At 42.8% G+C, this 16,133-nt stretch overlaps 2 long non-coding RNA genes across 2 annotated transcripts in view; one reads left to right on the top strand and one right to left on the bottom strand.

Annotated features, from left to right (window-relative positions):
- LOC143838138 (uncharacterized) overlaps window positions 1–16,133 on the bottom strand; it is a 202,379-nt gene that overhangs the window by 19,120 nt on the left and 167,126 nt on the right. The gene's annotated exons all lie outside the window — the stretch shown is intronic.
- LOC143839109 (uncharacterized) lies at window positions 6,991–12,863 on the top strand. The gene is made up of 3 exons (XR_013231616.1): window positions 6,991–7,052; window positions 9,098–9,152; window positions 12,796–12,863. It is a non-coding gene; the product is annotated as an uncharacterized LOC143839109 (long non-coding RNA).

Below are 16,133 nucleotides of genomic sequence, written 5' to 3'. Positions count from 1 at the left end.
GTTCTTCTGTGTTGCCTTTTGACCCAGCTCAGGATCCCCAGTGCAGTGAACATTAAAATGTTACAAACAGCATTTAAAATACAATAGAAATACATATAAAATATTTAAATCAGTTAAACAAAGCAAACACATTCTCGGGGGAAGGGCTAATAAGAGTTGGTGAGTGAAAGCCAAATCACATGCTATATGCCAGGGACACCTGAAGAAGAAGAAGAAAAACCCACCTCTGATTCTCACTGGCCTTGAAAGCCCATTTCTGGAGTTGCCACAAGTCAGTTGTAACTTGGGGGCACTTATGTACATCTTTTAACATTTAGGTTTTTTACAAGTTTTATGAGTCTAGCAAAATGAGCTCACCACCAAACTTGGACAAAAAAACTACTGACAGGGAAAGCTTTAAGACAGTGGTCCCCAACCTTTTTATCACCGGGGACCGGTCAACGCTTGACAATTTTACTGAGGCCCGGGGGGGTAGTCTTTTCCCGAGGAATGTTGCCGCCACCTGAGCCCCTGCTCAACTTGTTTTCCCTCAGGTGCCCCTGACTTCTGGCTGCCCCTTGGGGGGCGCTGCCAGCAGCAGCTGCACAGTGCCATGCCAAGGGGGAGCCTCAGCCATGGCAGCCGCTGGAGAGCACCAAAGGTGAGTCGGCGGCAGAGTGGCAGGGCAGCTCCCGAGGCAACTGCCCGGGAAGAGGACGAGGAGGAGCTGCAGCCTGGTACCGACTGATCTACGGACCAGTACCAGTCCCTGGACCGGGGGTTGGGGACCACTGCTTTAAGAGGTAAGTAAGTCCCAATGAAGGGGAAGAATGGCAGAAGATGCAGAGCAGGACGAGCAGCCTCAGTGTGGGGATGGAGTAGTCTCCAAGGGGCAGCAAGAAAGACATAGGGTGGAAGAACTGAATGAACTGGCTGGTGAAGGGAGGAAAATCAATTCAGAATGAAAAAGAAAACCCAGCAGATAAGTGAAAACGAGGGGAAATGCAGAACTAAAAAGAAAACCTGATAGACATGTGCTGTAAAAACAAGGGAAAGCATCAATTCTTTTATCTTGATGTAAGCTACCCCAGGCTGACTATGTTGGGGGGGGGAGTGCAGGGTATAAATTAAAATATAAATACATTAATATAAATAAAATGCCTCAAAATGAGAGACCAGGTAAAGCAAACACATTGAAACTACAGAATCCAACAAGACAGAAACGAAGCTGGGTTCATTATGATGTACCTTAGCAATGCTGGATGAAGCAGCAATCCCCAAATTGTATTTATTTAGAAGAAGAGTTGGTTTTTATACTCTGATTTTCAGTACCAGAAGGAGTTTCAAAGCAGTTTACAATTACCTTCTCTTTCTCTTCCCACACCAGTCACCTTGTGAGACACCTTGTGAGGCCAAGAAGGCCCTAATATTACTGCTGTATGAGAACAGCGATATCAGGACTGTGATTAATTCAAGGTCACCCAGCTGGCTGCATGTAGAGGAGCGGGCAATTAAACTCAGCTCACTAGATTAGAAGCCACCATTTTTAACCACTACACTGAACTGGCATGTGACTTTTTGACCACCCTATACAGTTTTAGAATGGCTCACAATCACCAACCCTTCCTCTCCCCGCAACAGTCACCCTGTGAGGTAGGTGGGGCTGAGAGAGTTTAGAGAGCTGTGACAAGCCTGAGGTTACCCAGCAGGGTCTCATGGGTGGGAGCGGAAAAACAAACCCAGGTCTCCAGTTTTAAGACCACCACTGTTAACCATTATTGGACTTATAGGCTGCCCCTCTCTTACAAATTCTTGGGGCAGCTAACAACATTCAAGAGGTCCAAACATATATAAAGTAAAATCAATAAAAACATAAGATATATAATAATTGAGTTGCGTTGCAGAATTCACAGTACATTTCGCTGTGATTTTCCAGCCTGCCTTCTGCCAACATTGGAGCTTGGGAGGGATGATCGCACTTCAGATATTACTCGTCAAACTGGTGGTCCCACAGGGATTCTTCACATGGAACAAACTCAGTGCTGATTTCTTTCAATATCTTTCCCCATTCTCAGTAAGTTCTTAGTATTAGGCATGTTTAACATCTTATTGAAAGAGGGATAAATTCTAAGCAGTGAATCCCTGAGTTTATTGTACTAAGGCTTGAAGTGCAATTTTTTTAAGCCATGATGGTCCCCAGACTGCCTTAATGAAGGCTTAGCATTATATCACTCCAGCTCACACCTTGGAAAAGTTAAGAAGAGCAAACAGGCCCTGCTGAAGAAGCCAGGGAAGCCTTTGAAACCAATATTTGATGACACTTTATTCTGGATAATTGTGCATATTCTTAAATAGCATGATTATGCAAGATCTCCAATACAATTGCCATGTTGTATCACAATAATCACAAGGCTTTTAGAAGCATTTAAAAATGGCTAAAATGGCTAAAATGAGCACTGTATGAATTTATTCAAGCCTTTTTTCTTTTTTTCCTCTTTATCCTATATTTGCAACCAGCATAGTCCTTTCATGTGCTATGCCTATAAATATTCATAGAATCATAGAGTTGGAAGGGACCTCCAGGGTCATCTAGTCCAATCCCTTGCACAATGCAGAAACTCACAATTACCTGCCCACCCATGGTGACCCCAATTTCATGCCCAAGTGATCCCTCCACCAAAAATCTCCAGAACATAGCCTGGCCTTGAGAAAATTCACCTACCATCCCACAAGGGCAATCAGCAATTCCCTAGTTATGCAAGGAAGGGCCACAAGAGACAAAGGCACAGCCTTTCCTGCCCACCCACTCACAATCTGCCTAAATTAATAAAATCAGCATTTCTGTGAGCTGACTATCTAGCTGCTTAAAAACTTCCAAAGAAGGAGAACTCACCACCTCCTGAGGAAGCCTGTTCTACTGAGAAACAGCTCTGTCAGGAACTTCCTCCAGATGTTTAGCTGAAAATTCTTTTGAATTAATTTCAAACCATTGGTTCCGGTCCGACTATCTGAAGCAACAGAAAACAACTCTGCTCCATCTTCTATATGACAGCCCTTCAAGTATTTGAAGATGGTTATCATAACACCTCTTAGTCACCTTCTCTCTAGGCTAAACAGACCAAGCTCCCTCAACCTTTCCTCATATGACTTGGTCTCCAAACCCCTCTTTGTAGCCTATTCAGTAGGTAGAAATGTTTATCCCTACTTTATCTCATAATTTAACTGTTACAATTTGATCCTGCCTTTCCTACAAGGAAATCTGAATGGCATACATTGCTCAGTTCTCCACTATTTTATCTGTACACTGAGGTAGGTTAAACATAAAATGGAAGTGACTAGCCCAAGAACATTCTGTACCAAAGTGGGGATATGAACTCAAGTTACTATTGTCCTAGTTCAAGATGTGAACTGTTAGCATGAGCTAACATTGTGCAGGTGGTGTTGGCGTTGTTGTGAAGCGGAAGCCGTTGTAGTGGTTTGTCACCTCGATGTGACAGAAGAACACAAGCAAACACAGGTTTGTAGGTTCCTTAGCAGTTATATTATGTACAGAATATTTACATGTTATCCAGCAGAGTGCTGCGCGCACAATGGCATTCCAGAGAGGGAAGAACAGCTTTCCCATCATTCCTTATATACACAACCTATGTACATGCAACCTTCTCTAATGTTGCATCAGCTTTCTATCCAGCCAATAGAAGCATTTGTGCTGTGTCATTCCTGTGCACCTGACACTTCTCACATGATCAGCACCTGTCAGTTAGATCAGTTTGATCACCTTCACGCTGTTAGCTGTCACTTGGTACATTATACCAACACCCCTCCTCAGATAACAGAGTGAAATCCTAACATGTTACTAAACAGTTCATGTTTGTTTATACATACAGGCTTTGTGAATACATCAGATACATTCTCATCAGTTCTGCAATTTTGTGAAAAACCTCTCGCCACAAGCCTAGCTTTTGCCTGTGAAGAACCGTCTGCCTGGCTCCTAGCCAGGCGCCCCTTTCTGGTTCTGCAAAACTCAGAATTTCCTTGAAACTCTCTGGCTCCTGTGTGCCAACAAAGTTTATCACTGGAGTTCCCAGAGTCTCATACTGCAAGCGATTTGGTGGAACCCCTGCAGTTTTTCTAAGAGTTGCTCTGATACTTGGCTTAGTTTCTGAGCTTGCCTGCATCTGCTGAGATGGATCAGGCATTTGACCTCCCTGGTCATTGTGATTTGTTTCACCAGCATCTGGAGTAACTGGCAGCATAGCCATTTCGGGACTCTGTATGTGAGACCAGTTATTCTGCTCATTGAATGAAGCAGAACGGCTGAACCTCACTCCAGTTTGTCCCTCTTGAAAACGATATGCCTTCATTCCAGACTGATAGCCAATGAATTTCAGAAACTTTGACCGTGGCCCTGCCTTAGTTCTCTTTGCTTTGGGAATGGACACCCAAGCCCCAGACCCAAACACTCGCAAGTAGTTCAACTTAGGCAGTTTTCCATACAATAGGAAGTATGGAATGTGATTAACAGAACTCGACCACACACGGTTACATACATAACAGGCCGCACTGACAGCCTCTGCCCACAGACACGTAGAAGACCTTGTGTCTTTTAACATACACCACATGACTGTCTGCAGTCTGCCTATATGTCTTTCAGCTACTCCATTTTCACTGGGACACCCAGGATTTGCTATCCTATGGCTGATGCCATTTTTCTCCAGCCACTGCTCAAAATCATGAGAAATAAACTCACCCCCAAAATCTGTTTGTATGGAGGACAGTTGACACCCCAACTGCTTTTGTGTTTTAAGACACCAGGTTTTAAATAGCTTGAATGTGTCTGACTTGTGCCTCATAGTTAGTGTCCAGCAGAACCTGCTATAATCGTCCACTATACAAAGCATGTACTGCCGTCCTGAGACACTAGATGGCATCTTTCCCATAAGATCCATGTGTATTAGCTCAAGAGGTCTATGTGTTACTCTTGTGCTTCTTTTAGCCATTGGAAACGCCTTGGCTTTTACTTCCTTACACACCTGGCAATCCAAATAATTTGTACACTCCGAGATGTCACCAACCCCAAGAATATCTAAGGTTTTTTTCAATGCTGAGTATCCTATATGCCCAGTCCTTCGGTGCAATAAATGTATACAATTATTGTGAATGGGAGTGTTATCAACAACCTGTGCACTTTCTGAAGTCTCCTTCAACAGATACACACCATCAGACAAACACCCCTGCACCAACTCCTTTCCTTCTTTCCAAATTGAACACCCCTTATTAGTGAATATGACATTAAACATTTCACTTGTTAAGACAGACACACTTAGGAGATTGGAACGAAGTGAGGGAACACACATTACATTCTTAAAAGTACAATTAAGGTGTGGGAGATATAGTGAACCCATACAGACAACTTCTCTTGTTTGTCCATCAGCCAGCCGCACTTCCTTTAGCTGAGATGTCTGAATGTCTGTCAGCAGCCTCTGGTCATTGCAGAAGACCCCTGTAGCTCCGCTGTCGATTACCCAGTCCCCTCCTGAGGGTAATGCTGTGTTCACGAGCTTGATCGTAGCAGTACCCATTATCCTTTGGGCACTATTTGTAACATCCTTCACCGATTGGGAATTAGCTTTTGAACAGAAACGAGCTATGTGTCCTGTTGACTGACAAATCCAGCACTTTCTCACTCTCCCAGACACCTTCTCCTGCTTTTGAAAGTTGCTTGGTTTACAATAGACAGCAGCCACCTGGGAGCTGGAATACTCTTTACACTCCACAGACGAAGTCGACTTTCCTTTGGCCATATGCCCAGACACAGATAAGACTCCCTTGGCAACTTGCCTGGACTCAAAATCTTGTAGTCGCCCAGTGACTTGGCTCCATTCCAAATCACATGCTTCATAGCCCTCTAGGCTGGAAACGACTGGTTCAAACTCAGGTAACAGAGATGAAAGCAGAATGAAAATGCGATCCAATTTCGAGGTATCTTTTCCTCTAAGCTCCAAATTTCGAAAGCACTCACCCAGAGCATCAATATGTGATCTCACAGACTGACCTGGCAGCATCTGAGTTCTATACAACCTCCTTGACAGAGATATCAGCGTACCGGCCGAGTCCTGGAGATAAACATTGCTCAGAGCAGTCCATGCCTCGCTCGCAGAGTCAGCATTGTAGATATGCAGCAATTGTTGATCATCCACAGCTAACACAATTGTAGCAAGAGCCCTCTTATCAGCCACCTCTTCCTGTGAACTCGGTTTGGGAGGGGGATTCTCCACATACCTCCAGAGCCCTTCTCTGGTTAGATAATGCTTCATCCGCAGCGCCCACACATTGTAGTTTTCCGAGTTGAGCTTCTCCACGGGGATAGCAGCTGTGCTCGTCATCGCAGCTGGAGAACTCATCAACACGTCTCTCTTCCCGCCTGCCTCCGTACCTTCAGCACCGGCAGACAACTGCGTCTCCTCAGCAGACATCCAAGCACTCAGGATAACACCACTGCCACAAACTCACCACTGCAACCACTGCAACCTCTGGGCCCATAACCCTGTTGGCGTTGTTGTGAAGCGGAAGCCGTTGTAGTGGTTTGTCACCTCGATGTGACAGAAGAACACAAGCAAACACAGGTTTGTAGGTTCCTTAGCAGTTATATTATGTACAGAATATTTACATGTTATCCAGCAGAGTGCTGCGCGCACAATGGCATTCCAGAGAGGGAAGAACAGCTTTCCCATCATTCCTTATATACACAACCTATGTACATGCAACCTTCTCTAATGTTGCATCAGCTTTCTATCCAGCCAATAGAAGCATTTGTGCTGTGTCATTCCTGTGCACCTGACACTTCTCACATGATCAGCACCTGTCAGTTAGATCAGTTTGATCACCTTCACGCTGTTAGCTGTCACTTGGTACATTATACCAACAGGTGGAGGGGATTGGCTGCCTGGCTTGACTGGCAGGTGGAAGAGAGTCACGTATAAAATGTGTTGCTCTTTTCCACCATTTCCAGCAGTACTTGTGGAAGGGGAGAAGGCAAAATGGTGGCAGAGAAAAGCAAGACAGTAGGAAAGGTGAGGAGGGGCTGGGAGGTGCAATTATATGTAGTGTTACGCCTCTCAGCTGATGTAATGCTATTTTTAACCATGTGTGGAAATGCTATGAGGATTGAGGATTTCCTTGGATTGGTGTGGGAAAAGCTGATTGAGAAGTTAGAGGAAAACTGGTGATTCAAAGATGGGAAATTGAGGTATTAGCAGATGCTATCTACCTTCTAGAAAACCAGGGGTTCAGAGGAGCTCAAAAGAAAAATACAGACGTTTTGATAAACACAGAAAGAACTCAGTTTCTGTACTTCTCTAGAGCCAATACTTAAGAACAACGTAGTATAATAACTGATTTTACATCTCATTTATTTCCTCATTCCATCTACCCTTTCTCTCTATGTAAAATAAAATATTTTTTTTATGTTAACATAGTCTCAGTGCCATTCTGTAAAGAGTTTGAAGAGGGCTATTACACCTTCCCATGAGTAAGTTACAGGGTGGGGTGGCCAGTTTTACTAATTACAACAAATAAACTGTGCTACTTGGCTGCTTGATTAGTGAGCAAAAAACATTTTATTTGGGAAGAAGTGTGAAGTGGGCCTATCATAGCTTGTTATTTTAAGAAAGGAAAATATAATTCTTGATTGATTATGGATTTTAAAAAATCATGAGATGATAGGAAAGGTGAGATAGGTATCCTAACTAGCTATCTAACCAGGAGAAACAGAGAGCACATTGCCCTTTGGGAGGTGGAAGGTGAGGAGAAAGAGAGAGACAAGCAGCTGAAAGGAAGGGCCAAGCGACAAGTTCAGGTTTTAAAGTTGTGTCTGAGCTTCCCAAATCCAGTTCAGGTTCCCAATAGGAATGTTGTGGCTATGGGGAATGTTTTAAGAAACAAAGGAGAGCACAAACAGGCTCCAAATGCTACTGCAGGTAGAGGAAAGCCTCTTCCACCTCCCCACCCCAAGCCATTTCCCCACACTGAAACAGAGCTGGGGGAGGGGGGTATTTTCCCATTTTGTTTTGTATTCTGTTCCGCATGCAGCTGGACAAAGTGCAAATTCAAATCATCAGTCAGCTCCTAAGCCCCAGAGAGATTGACTCACTCAGAGCCAAAATAGATGTTGTAGCACCGACAGGTCCAAATTATGGCCACTGCCATTTTAGAGAAGAATTTAGCCATTTTAAAATTGCTATAAGGATCTGCAGTGGAGTGGCTCCACGTGATCTCACATGCACACACACAGTGCCAAACAAACTGATGGTGCTATTGTTTCACTGTTTCTGATTAGGACTGGGCTCTCATGACAATTTTTAAATGGCTAAATTCTCCTCTAAGGAGTTGGTGACCACAGGTCCAACCCATGGCCACTATAATGTCTAGTTTGACCTTCTGCCTATTCTATTTCACCACATTATGTTAGCCTCATATCTACCAAACAGTCTTTTGGCTCAGCTTCAGCTTCACTCATTCAGTTCAGTTGTTCTGTCAGAAATAATTATACAACAAAGCCAGACATTTCATGTTTTTACTTCTGGAAACCCTTCCAACATTATACAGTGCATCTGAACTCACAATGTGACTTCAATATAAGAAGTGGAAATATTCCTTATTCTAAAGTTCCTCATTAATATATGGATAGTCATGCATAAGGCATGCAAAGAAAACTGCCTCCTCAAATCCTATCAGGGCATCTCTAGGGATGACTGCAATTAATTTGGAAAGCAGCAAATGTGTGGCAAACCAGGAGGCCACCTAGTTCATAACAAGGTCTAGTGAATCCTACTGCAGTACAGAACTTAATGAACTCAAAGATCATTTCCACCCCTATAATTTTGTCTCTGTGTGACTCAACTTTGTCTAGCATTTAAAAGTAAAACAAACAAAGTTTGAAAAAACAATCTAACTGATTAACCCTTGAAAAACTTATTACCAAGAGGCAAGTTTGCAAACAGTTTTATTTGCATTATCTGCACTACTTAGAAGAACAGTTGGTTTTTATATCCCGCTTTTCACTGCCTAAAGGAGTCACAAAGCTTATAGTTGCTTTCTCTTTTCCTCCCCACAACAGACACCCTGTGAAGTTGGTGAGAGAAACTGTTCTGTGAGAACAGCTCATCCGGACTGTGAGTAACCCAAGAAGAGCAGGGAATCAAACCCGGTTCACCAGATTAGAAGATGCCACTCTTAAGCACTACACCAAGATCAAGGAAGTTTCATTTGCTGGCAGTATGAACCGAAGTTGCACGAAATAGCATCCCTTTGTTTAGCTTTCCTTGATAGATGGGATTTGATGCAAGAGCGCAGAAGGTAATAGCTGGGGAAGCTTCTAACAAGCTTCATGGCTTTTCAGCTGCACTTTCCTCTCATTCCTATGGCAGGGACCTACAAAGCTTGGACATGACCAGAGATGTGACCTTTGAGTGCAAGTTGAGGGGCAGGAGCCAAAAGGTTCTTGGTCCTTAGCCAGTGACTTTGAAGATGCCAGCTACAGAATCCTGGTCCAGTCCAAGAGCTGTAGTGCCCATGGAAATGGAGAGTATTAGGTGATATGTGCCTGTATCTTGAGTACTCATATTTCAGTGCCCATGTATCACTAAGGAACATACCCCTTCCCCATGTCCACCACACTATTCAGAAAATCATTCCAGCCCTTTAGATATGAAATATTCTCTATTATAGAAATGATGAGGGGAAATTTGTATAAGCCTGCTTTTCCAGTACAGAGGCAACAAACTTTTGGGCACACTGGTGTTTATTTTGTTTTATTTTTCTTATTTATATTCAGTGCTGGAATATGCACGTAATCTATATATATGTGTGTACATATAATTGTATATCTGTTTTCTTTACCATATTCATCACATGGGACATTTTTGGGGCTGTGGCATTTGATGAAGGCTAGAGAAATAGTCAATAAGAAAATCACAAGAGCCTTAAATGAGTGGTTAATTAACTCTTAATGTGTGAAGGAAGGGAGGAGGTAGAGGAGGGAACACACACAGGCACCATTTTAAAGGATCACAGGTGCAATTAACATCCCACAGATCCTAAGAATACTGGTAGCTACTTATCTTTCTGAAATACAGGTAAAATATATCTGTTACCATATATGTCAGGTATTAACTTGGACAAAGTTCTGTTGATTCTGAAGACTTAGATATGCTACATAGTACATCCAGAAACCATACCCCAGAAGTATTTGGAAAATACCATTAAGTTGTTATCTAGTCTCATAAAACATTTTGGGGCGTAAATAGTCCAAAGATATTTTCCAGTGTCAAGCTCTCTATTTTAAGTATTTTAAGGTGCTTATCTCTATGGTATCTAAGCAACAAGCTTCAAGAAGAAAAATTAGGTATTTAAAAAATGCAGAAATGGGCAGAAAGGCGATATGGCTTACACAATAAGAAATATCTTAAACTCATATCTTATCTGCTGGTTTTCCGATTAAAAAACAAAACTACAGTGTGGAGTTATAAGATTTGCTTTTTAAGCTGTTGTATTGACAGGGGAAATGGTCAGAAGTATAAATCCCCCTTGGTCCCCCTCATGGCCACTAAAGAGCGATTTGTGCAACCAGTTTGGCTAATCATGCCATTTGACATGGAACTAGCATCAGCAAGACGTCAGTGTGATGCAGGCAGAAAAACTCACATAAAGGGAAAGATAACTAGAAAGGATGCCCCTGTACCTCATGTCTTTTAACAATTTTACACTTAGAGGTGTTGGCAAAATAATTAACACAATGAAGGAGCATGGTCTGATTAAAATATAGATAAGTTTATTTAGGAATGAATATATTTGATAGTAGAGAGACAGAGATAGACTAAGTGTAGAACCTCCAAGAAGAAACAGGATATTGCCTTAAGAGTAGCAATCTGGAGACACAGAATGACACTTAACAGGACAGAAGGTGCTGACCTCATTATCCTATCTCATTGTCTTCTTGCTGCACCCTGGAGGTCTTTTTGTCTTCTTTGTACACCAGATATTCTCTAGTCCAACAAGATGAAGTCTAAAAAATGTCTACAAGAGTGAAATTGTTTGTTTTTTTCATTTATAGGCCACCTTTCTCTGCAATGACACATATGTTTACTGCTTGTCTATACTCCCCTTTTCTCCCCCAGCATTCTCAATCATTATAAAACATATCACAGATTCATAGAGTTGGAAGGGCCATACAGGCCATCTAGTCCAACCCGCTACTCAATGCAGGATCAGCCTAAAGCATCCATGTCAAGTATCTGTCCAGCTTCTGCTTAAAGACTACCAGTGAGGAAGAGCTCACCACCTCCTTAGGCAGCTGATTCCATTGCTGAACTACTCTGACTGTGAATCCCCCCCCCATATCTAGCCAGTACCATTATTTTGTTCAGTGGTCACTTTAAAAGTCTTTCTTTTGTTATTATTTTATGTTCTGGAAGGGATGGGGGAAAGCTGATATACAGTAAGGAATTAGATGTCTCCAATTAGAAATTCTTGCAGAAGTCCTGTGTGCCCTACTTCTTGCAACACATAAGCAACTTGCAAGCAGAGGGAATTGCTGACCTGATCATCCTCATTTTGATGCAGTGCCATAGCTACATTTTGTCAAAGGGGACAGTGCAGCAATCAAGCACAGCAGGACCAGATGATATGAGGACCAGATGATATGAGGAGCTAACAACCCCCATCGAGGCTAATATATCTACTGTCTTTATTACAGTCTCCAGTTCTATCCACTTTCAGTTCAATGCAGGTTCACATGCTACATAGATTTAGAAGAGTAGATGCCTTATTTGTATTTCTGGAAAACCATTTCACATTTTGAGTGCCATTACTGAAGAGCCACCAAAAGGAGAGTCTCAGATTATGGCTATTATACTCATTTGATGTTATTTTTTTAATGTAAACTTAAAATGTAGGTTGCTTACTAGGAATGGGTTAGTAATGAAGCTGGAAAATGCAATTAATCACTTGGGACACTCAAAATTAATTGCTTGCCAAGGTTTTCATGCTAGTTTCTTCTTAGTGGTGTTGGTGCCCCAACCTCATGCCCTAAAATGTCACTGGACTCATAATCATTGTGAGGGCCATTCCGCACGAGTTCAAAGTAGCAGAAGGCTTGCAAATGGTAAACACTACTAATTTGCCGTTCTGCATGACGTCCCACACAATCTGCAACAGTCCTGCTACACTAGCGCTAAAATCGCTTTGTTGTAGCGATTTCCGGTGAATCCGGTGAAAAAGTGGATTCACCCTCAGAAAATCGCTACACTCCTGCCAGCAACCTGCAAAACTAGTGAAAAAGACCTGTGCGTTCTCAATGTAGCGGCTGCAAAAAGTCCTTCCCCCTGGCTCTCTCATCCGAACTTCTGGTGAAGCGATCGCCATTTTTTCCCCTCAGAGCGAGCGGGTAAAGCAACGAACCAGTGAAGCTTCATTCAGTCCCTCCACAGAAGTGCTTTAAAGCTCCCCTAAGTCCCCAAGCACAACACAGCCCCGTTTACAAGTTCCTTTTATTTCCAGCCGAAAATCGCACCCTTGCGTGGGGGGGGGGTCACTCGGGGGAGCGTGGTAACGATGAATTACCAGCTCACATGCCAGCTCTCCGTTGCAACAAATCCACGCATAATCGTTGCAGTGTGTGTGTGTGTGTGTGTTTTTAAACCTGTGCTTAAAGGGAAAGGGGCTTTTCTGGAGCATGATAACAACCACCCATTGGTTGTTCGTTTGACTGACGGCCAGGTGTGGGAACAAGTACAGAAAAAATCGCTTCCTTTCTAGCGATTCCTGCGAGACCGGAAACCTGTGGGAAACGAATGAAACGCTACTGGATTCCACTACAAATGCAGGTATGCAGAACGCCAAAATTCTACTATTTAAAATAGCATTTCTGCTTTGTGGAACCAATTGGCAACATTGGTCCTTGTGCGGAAAGGCCCTGAGTCTCCTCCATCCCTCCTAGTCTGGTTTGGTTAAATCCAAGATCTGGTTTGACTAGTGTTTGCTCAAGAGGTAAGTGTACTGCCAAGAGTTTGGAATGTATTTTTAAAAGGCACATTCTCAGCTCGGCCTCACCTCTCAAATCTTAGCACCTGGTTCTTCTTTGTTAGTCAAGGAGTGATGAAGGTTGTTAAGTTCAAATATCCCCAGGGGAATACCATTTACTGAACTTCCGTCATTCTACAATTAGCCTTGTTGAACAGAACATTTTTTCCCTTAGTGCCAGTTGTTTCCTTAAATAAAACATGTATTCTGTAGGTACTGTCCTGATTCAACACCTGGCACAATGCTTTCCTTGCGTGTGAATACCTGCAGAGCGAGTTCCAAGTATGGGGGGAATATTTCAGGCAGAGAGCTTCCTTTTCCTCATCTGCTAACCACCAGGTTTTCCTCTACACCCTGCTTCTTTCCTATGCATCTGTAGGCTCTTTCCCGGCCCACTTGCGAGCCCTCCCACCTCTGCCAATCCCCACAGCCACTTGCACTGCCTGCAGTCCTTTCCCTAGTGGCACTAGCAATAGGAGCATCTGGAAGCACAGTTGGTAGAACATTGGCTTGGGAGTGGATGAAGGTAACAGTAGTGGCCCTGCTGGCAGGGATGCCATTCCTCAGTTGGGACCTGGGGATCATCTGGAATTATAGCACATCTCACTGTTGTACCTTTAGGATACATAAGGGGCTTTACTTAGGAGTAAGTTCCATTTGATGTAGTTTGGCTTACTCCCAGGAAAATGTTCTTAGGACTGCAGCCACAGGACTGTATGTGGGACAGAGCCTGTTTCTAGTGAATTGGCTTTTTATTTGACTTTTTCAGGAGTGACCTGATTCTAGGTCTCAGTCAAAGACCCTTTTGTCTTGGTCTGGAAATTCATTAGTTAACATTTATTTGTTCTTCTTTATAAAAAGGCACTGATTCACATTCTCTAACCCCAAGCTAGCCTCCTAAATGATCATGTTTGTGCCCAAGTTATAAGTACCAAGGGGAGGGATGCTAGCAGGCAGTTGTTGATTTAGCAGCACTATGATTAAAAAATACTTCTTTATACAGCAACCAGAAAGATAAAACCATCTTTGCTTTATCACATAAACTTAATTGTTTAGCAGAGCTGAACAGCTGATAGTGACTCAGTGTTGGGCGAATATGCTGCACTCTCTGCAGTGCTTCATTTCAATATGAGACCAGATTGTAGATTTTCTTGTGTGATTGACAATGACTAAGCCCCTAAGACACTGGAGCTTGAGTCATTGCACTTGTTTGTCCAAAAGCAACAGCAAAATAAATTACTTAGTTGGGGGGGGGGACCCATAGGTCTATAAACCTGAAAAGATCAGTTGAAGAAGAAATTCTAGCAGTGAAGACATTTTCAGACTTTCAGTGGAAACAGTGCTGGCAATTTCTTGCATTCCAGTGTGTTCAAAGGATCCATGACCCTCCTCCACTTGTTTATCATTAATCTGAATCATATTCGCTTTCAAAAACATTTGATGGAGGGCTGGTTGCAGGCTTCCATTCCATTGGCCCTCTTTATGTAATGATTCTTGTTAGCAGAGGTGTAAAAATGGTTAAGCTGATCTTAAGGTTCTATACACAAACAGTTCAATGCACCCTGACTAACCCCATACAGTAGCTTATTATTAACAACAACCCTATACTGTACATAAACAAACCCAACTTTCTCAACTGCTCCTCATAAGGCATGAACCCCACCCCTTCAACCATCCTGGTCACCCTTCTCTGAACATGTTCCAACTTGTCAATATGCTTCTTGAATACAGCACCGAGAGCAGAACACTGTATTCCAGGCTGGATTACTGTAACTTGCTCTATGTGGGCCTGCCCTTGTCCCTGATTCAGAAATTGCAATTGCTTCAGGATTTGTTCTCTCAGTTCTTCTTCCTCAGAGGACATTGTCAAGCTGACAGTTTACCCCTATGTCACCCTAGAACTGCCTTCCTCTTCTGCGATGCCAAGCATATTTCCTCCTATTTTTTCACACCCCTGTACTGTGAAATCTTTTGGAAAGTGAAAGGTTAAGCTACAGAGGGTACAATTTACATAAACATTGCTTATGAAATTCCACACAGATTCATTTCTCCTAGGTCAGGGGAGAATAGAGGAGCAACTGTTTAGCTAGGATATCAAAAAGGAGACGATTGGGGCATGTCTTCTCTCTACATTGATCATATCATTAGTACAGAATTACAAGTATGCAAAATGCTCTGCAGTCACAGAGTTCCCAAAATGGCCTTGTGATGTCAGGCAGGTAACCATTACTTTGGTTTTACAGATTGGGAGACCTGAGCTGAAGAAGCCCCAGGGTATTCCATGGGCCACCTAGACCGTTTATGCACTGGGAACTTCACTGCCCCAGCTCCCATGCAGGAGCACAAATCAGGGGCGTATGAGGTGCACCGGGCCAAATACTCCCCCGTGTGGGTGCAGGAAGAGATGGGCAACCTGCCACGACTAATACTCCAGCCTGCAGCCCGGCATGAAAACTCTAGTGCATAAACGGTCCTAGTGAGCTCATAGTGGATCTGAAATTTTAATGAAAGTCTCCCTTGGTCAAGTTTGCCACAAGTCAACTTTAATTGAGCAGTGGTAGATCAGCAATGGCTATAGGATTTCAGAAGCATTGCTAGCTGATTGTCTCCTAGTGGTGCTACTAACAAATCACTTTGTGGCAGATTTGCTTAGATGAAGAATTTCTTTAATGAATTCAGAATAAACTATAAATTCAGCACAAGGCGCTATGGGGTGATTTATTTGGAGCACTAGACATTGATTCTGGATCAAAAAAGACTAATGGTTCTGATAAATTGGTTGCCCTGGTAGCCATTGCATACAAACTACTGTTTTTGCTCCCAAAGGTCTACAGAACTGGGGTAATATTCTCTACTATAAGAGCAGTTCGGAGTAACAATGGAGAAAGAAAGCACACCAAAGTAGAGTCCAAAGGGACTTTAGAAGCAAACATTCTCGGATGTCTTTACTCCATTCAGTTTTGTTAATTATGCATTGCAATATCTTGGTAAATATATCCTTTTCTATTAATCTTTGATAGTTTGATAGTTTTCTTTCTTAAATTTTTCAGTTGGTATTAGTAACATTGTTTAGA

Source organism: Paroedura picta, chromosome 5 (genome assembly GCF_049243985.1).
Source record: "Paroedura picta isolate Pp20150507F chromosome 5, Ppicta_v3.0, whole genome shotgun sequence".
NCBI classification, from domain to species: Eukaryota; Metazoa; Chordata; class Lepidosauria; order Squamata; family Gekkonidae; genus Paroedura; species Paroedura picta.
The sequence above is the reverse complement of the archived record's forward strand: the minus strand, read 5'-3'. Positions and strand labels throughout refer to the sequence as shown.